We start from the raw sequence: 6,000 nt of genomic DNA, 5'->3' as shown, positions 1-6,000 counted from the left end.
CGTTAGGTCACCGCCGATTAAGAATCGCAGCGTGCTTTCCCAACTCTGTGAAGTTAAGTGTTTACTCTTTCTTGATGATCTTTGGTTGTGTTTAATGTTACATTTCCCAAAAGTTATGAATATATAACACAATATGATACATATTCTAAGCGGAAAGCGTGCTCCCAAGATCGACGCCATGTTGCCTATGTCCCATTGTTGTTACCCAGTATCGTAATCGTGCAGATATAGGCCTATATGTATGTATGACACTTATACAGTGCTTGCACTATATACTACTGCATTTTAACTGTGTTGTGCTAATGAGAATAGCATCATTTATCTGAGTCAAACTACTGTCTTACGAATTTATAAACATGACCAAATGGGTAATTTGTACGGTAATTTGACGGTGATTTTTTAGAGTGGGTATAAATCGTATCTTGTCTTCTCTAACACAATCCCGATATTATTATGTAAATCAGGTAAGCGTTTTGGTGAGAAGTATTCAGATAGGACCAAGGTCGACAGAATATGGAGGACGAAGGGACACCATGCCGCATTGCTACAATTTCCACATGTAGGCCAAAAATTTGCCACTGAAAGCTGCATCAGTCTGTTGTAAGTACTGGATAGATGATATACGTCAACGTTGCGTATTTGGATTTGACGATATTTTTCCAAAATGCGGCATTTCCCATTTAAAGCGTAGTGACCATAGGGAGATATTAATCGACGTGAACGACACGTTCCCTTAGAAGTCAATATTCAGCTTGAAGCTTAGCCTACATAGTTTGTCTTCTGTTATTTTTCCAGAGGAAACACGTTAGCCAATAAACTGAAGTAAGAAGATTTTTCCAGCTACCCAAAGACCTGAACGCGTTATTCCGTCTTAAACAAAGCAAGACGACTATGCAGGTATCTACATTCACAGCTCGTATGGGCGCACTTTTGGATTTAGATATTTGACCTAAATTTTCCAGCGCTCGGATTACAAAATTATCCAACACCTACCCGGGGAAAAAACTGACAAAACCAAGTAATTTCTCCATTCCAGTGCCCTTTAAATTACTGTTAATTTGCCCACGTGTTCTGTTATAAACATATTTTCTGAGAGAAGGAAGGTCATTCCCTAATTTTGTGAGTCCCTCTCCAGCAAAATCCGAATTGATTATTTCATTTTTCTTTCTTAAATCATGTATATTTATGTAAAATTGACCCTTCTGTCATTTTTTTGTCCTTTTGTCTTTTCTTTTTTCTTTTTTATATCACTTCTGCGAATTTCTACGAAATCCAAACACTGGTATCTTTTTTATAATTCTTCTTACGCATGTATTTAAGACAGATTTAAGACAGAGTATGTTGTGTTACAGTGTATATGAAAATAAATATAATGTAATTATAAAGTATGTGGTGGTATCATGTGTATATTCGTTTTAGGTTAGACGTTATAATTAGTGGTTTTCATAATATAACACTACAATGTATATGTACCGAAATGAATTTCTCAATTAATGATAACATACAGCTTTATCAAACCCTTAGAGATCCTTTCGTGAATGTGAATTTTGTCTTTTACTTTCAGAGACTCCAGCATTTAACTATAGTATACAAGATCGAAGTGTCCACCAGCTAAGACGCCAGCGTTCATGTCAAGATTTTCTCGCTTGCTGAAGTTTGTCTTTTAGTTCATATGCAGGGTTGACATTTTATATGGAATATACTGTTTACTCTGGGTTGTAATATTCTGAATCAAAACGTGTATCAAACGAAAAGTTGCACTTGATAATTAGAAAGAAAAAAAAAAACATTTGGGGTAAATCTCGCTAGGCGTCAACCCTACATTTTGTTTACTTAATATACGTAACAATACTTAACAACGTTGTAGTACAGTACTCTTTCCGCACACTGCGTTTTTCACTGTAGTTCGTCCACACATTTCTTTATAACATCCTTTTCTCAAAACCGAAACTACACTTGTAGTTCTTATTTTACAGAAATAATGTTGATGAAATAAAGGAAAGGTTAACTAAATCATTTGAATCAACGTGTCATAAGGTTAGATATTTTTTGTCTACTGAGTAAATATCTCGCAAAACTAATTTAAATTATCTTTCCCAATTACAACATAAAAAACGATGAAACCTCTTGCATAGAGCACCCCATGTCAGTATTTTCCCTCTGTAACGTCTTCTTTAAGTGATGCATGAAAATGAAACTGACAAAGTATTTGTTGTAAAATTATCAATTAGTGATATCTAGCTAGAGTACTGTGCATGAACGACCGGTTCGGTATTCCCAATAAACCAATAGATGGAATTTTATAGAATGCTAACTTTTGTCAATCCTCTTCAAATAGAAAATTTTAAAATTCGTAGCAAATGAGCAAAAATTTTTTTGTTTAATTATGAAAATGTTTACTGTTATATTTGGTGCACTATTGTTTAACAGACTTTTGATATTTCGGTATCATTCTTACCACTGGATTTGGACAAAAGTGTGCTTCAGTTGAATATATGATCAATAAGAAGGCAATATATACTAGTGTCAACTTCAAATATCAAAAGGATTAGTATTTTGAGTAGCAAATTTCAAACTACATAAAATCTCCAACGTTTTATTTGCCGGTTATGAAGCTCTTTATTTTATTCTGTATTTCGAAGTGTCATGTTGTAATGGTAATTGCATTTGCCATTTAGGTTTTTTCAAAATTGATATACTCTGTATTTGTCGGCATTTTTGTGATGTTATTTACGAAAAATAAACTTTGATTTTCTACATTGCTTATCGATTCCTTTCTCGACTCGAACACCATCAGGAGAGTGATATGTCTTACCAACAGCCATCAATCTACCTTGGAATTTCTACATTCGTTTGATTCTATTGAAGTGTTTAAATTTTCTTATTTTGATTTTTGTTTCGCCAAAAAGTAATTTGCTGGGACCTAGAAGAGCCAGGAATCGAACCGGCGTTCTGCTGATTCAGAGGCAAGCGTGCTATCCACTACACTATGTGTTCCCACCCACCCTCCCCGAGTAGACTTTCTACTTATAGTAACCAAAAGGAAATTGTTTAAGTCCCATTCAGTAGTTTCATGGTACCCAAGCCAAAATTCGAACCCCAACCCCAAGCTACCACTGAGCCATGATATACGTAGCCGTCAGAAAAAACGCTAAGACATTTTGCATATATTTCAAAAATTTTATTAAGAGCAAAATAATTTTCCATGTACAAATAGATTGTCGTTTATTTTTGCATTTATACAATAACAATACATGCCTGTTAAACGGCATTTTCTTAGATATATCTTTGTCGCTGTAAGTTTACAATGTTCTAGTATATAATATGACGCAAAATTACTGTCTGTATGAGGAATCGCTCAAGGGTGTAACAATTTTTTTATTCTAATTGACAAATAAACTATCAACTTAACTACTTTTCTTATCTTGATCTTATTGATTTCAAAACAGTTCAGAAAAAGGAAATTTTTTTTTTTTTGCAAATTATCCCTTTTAAAAATGGTGGATCTTGTGTCCCTCCCCCACCCCAATAAAATAATAATAATACATAAATACATACATACATACATACATAAAATAATTAACAACAATACAATTCTGGACTCGCATAATCAAGTCCTAAAAGTGCTCCAATTATCCAAACTTCCTAATTTGACTCCTTTGAATGTCCTGAATCGGCCAGTTTTTTTCTCTATATAACCATAACAAACTGTGAAATAATTTCTAAAAATGGTCGTATCAAATATTTAACGCGACACTAAAGAGCGACACTTACCAATTTTACTTACATTTGCCAAAAGTTGTCATTAGTGAAATAAATCTCAACATTCATTCCGTAATAGACATATCCGTATGAATTATGAAACATTACATTAGAATGGTAATACAAAATTTCAAAATAGACATATCCGTATGAATTATGAAACATTACATTAGAATGGTAATACAAAACTTCAAAAACGTCCCATACAAAACTTATTATTACAAAAGAGACAACAGGCACAGTTATCAGAATCCGGGTAAAAATTCACTGGGCAGAGCATGTGCTCCTTGCATTCACTGTCAATTCGAAATATCTTGCAATATGTGTTTACCAACTTTCTAAACACATGTCAGATATATTTCATAATAAAACGTTTCGTATTGTACTTCTTCGAACCGGTAATCAAAATATCATTTGCTGAGTAAACGTTTTTTTTTTCAATGATTGTAATTTAGATTACAATTTTATTGACCAAATTACAAACAAACAATTTTATTTTGCACTCTATGCACGGTATTCACTTTTTTTTTTCAAGAAGGGACTTTTAAAGGGGTTTTCACTCGTGCTGGTAAAAATTAGGACCTTGCAGTATGAAAACGAGGTTGTAGATCCCACTTTTTTCAAGGGTTATGGCATGGCACACCCCGGTCAAATAGGAAAATTACCGAGGTTTCCAGAAAAATTAATTTGCTGCATAAAGCTAGAACAAGAATTGGATGTATTTAAAAATGAAATTCCACGAGTATTATTTCATATGCATGGCTCAAACTGAATAGTAAAATACTCGTAAGTTTCATAATAAAAATCAACATTCTCTGAAAAAGTCATACATACATGCAAAATTAATTTTCAATCTAATTTTATATCTATATGAACTGTTTTTCCTCATAGCATAAAAACGTAAAAATACTGGGAGCTTGATCGTGAAAATGTGCATAAATACAAAAGGTTTTAATGTAGCTGGAATCTTCAAGTAAACTTAAACTTCAAGTGCACTCTTTGTACTAGTAGATACAAACTTATGTCTGATAATAAGAAAGTCAAATTTAAGGATTAAACCAAGATAAAGTCAGTAGTTTTGCTAACTGAAATCCATTAAATCTTAGTTATACATTCACGCTTGCTGTCTAACTGAAGAAAATCGTAAAAGGTACTGTTGTACAATAGCAACGGCGGCAAACTGAAAATTATTTTAGCAAAGAACATGTTTCAAGGCATAAGGGGCATAAGGGGGGAGTTTTTTTCTTTGAATCGGTAAGAATAAATGACCACTCTTAGCAACGTTGCAAATAGTCAATATTCAATTTGTAAATCACTGCAAAATCCCTGATGCCATATAAATCAAAAGTCACTCAGAAATACAATTGGACAGTGTTTTGAATGAAAAGAAAGATATTGGCATTGATTATGAATATCAACATCCACATCAAATAGTATTTCGCTCTCTCAGCTCGCCTCCCTATGCTTCGAAGGGTTGATCTCATAAGATCGCATTCGGACCATCTGCTCTGAATGCGCACTAAGGCTGAATTCCCAGAGCTTTTAGATCGATCTATCCCAGCGGGGAGTCTCACTAGATTACTGTCAGATAATCCTGCTTAAATGTCCGTCCCGCCTACTACAAGCTGTAAGAGGGTAATTAACTTTCGTGTCCGCCCGGCTGACAGCTATTTAGCGTGAAACCCCAGGGAGTTAGGTTGATCTAAAGTAGATCGATCTAATCTCTGGAAATGGGGTCTAATATGTCAGCCACAGATCACTACATCTGCAATGTATCCCACACGATTTTTATGATGTGAAACATGCAGCTTTGTTTTTGGAATCTTGTCAAAATTCCTTAAGGACGTATATTGCTATGCTTACGTTATGTTCTTTACTTTGAAAATGGACGTATATCATTATACCAACATTATTTCCTTTCATTAATTACCGGTCTGTCACTAAAGATCTACATGATTATAGGCCAAGTTTTTAACGGGTCACTTCACTGTATCTTCCTCTTCGTGACATTTGCTCTCGAAAAAAAATACTGTCTTCACTATTTTACCGACAGAGTCCAAAATATCAAATAGGAAGTGCAACAACATTTCACATGTTTAGGAGACGTGATGAGATGAAATGAAGGAGGAAACAAAATAGCACGAGGGAAAATATTGTGAAATGACCAACTCTTTTTAAGCATTCAGGTTTCAAAATTCATTACAAAAATAAAACACAAATAAAACATAACATCAACAT

General features: G+C 34.0%; 1 long non-coding RNA gene across 1 annotated transcript; it reads left to right on the top strand.

The window, feature by feature from the left end:
- The first annotated feature begins 449 nt into the window (after positions 1 to 449).
- LOC106173223 (uncharacterized) lies at positions 450 to 2,757 on the top strand. Its single transcript, XR_001239487.2, has 3 exons — positions 450 to 600; positions 796 to 897; positions 1,565 to 2,757. It is a non-coding gene; the product is annotated as an uncharacterized LOC106173223 (long non-coding RNA).
- Positions 2,758 to 6,000: the final 3,243 nt, after the last annotated feature.

This window comes from Lingula anatina, chromosome 9 (genome assembly GCF_051362555.1).
Source record: "Lingula anatina isolate TDL-2025a chromosome 9, LinAna3.0, whole genome shotgun sequence".
Lineage (NCBI taxonomy): Eukaryota > Metazoa > Brachiopoda > Lingulata > Lingulida > Lingulidae > Lingula > Lingula anatina.
Note: the sequence above shows the minus strand (reverse complement) of the source record. Positions and strands in the feature narration are given on the sequence as shown.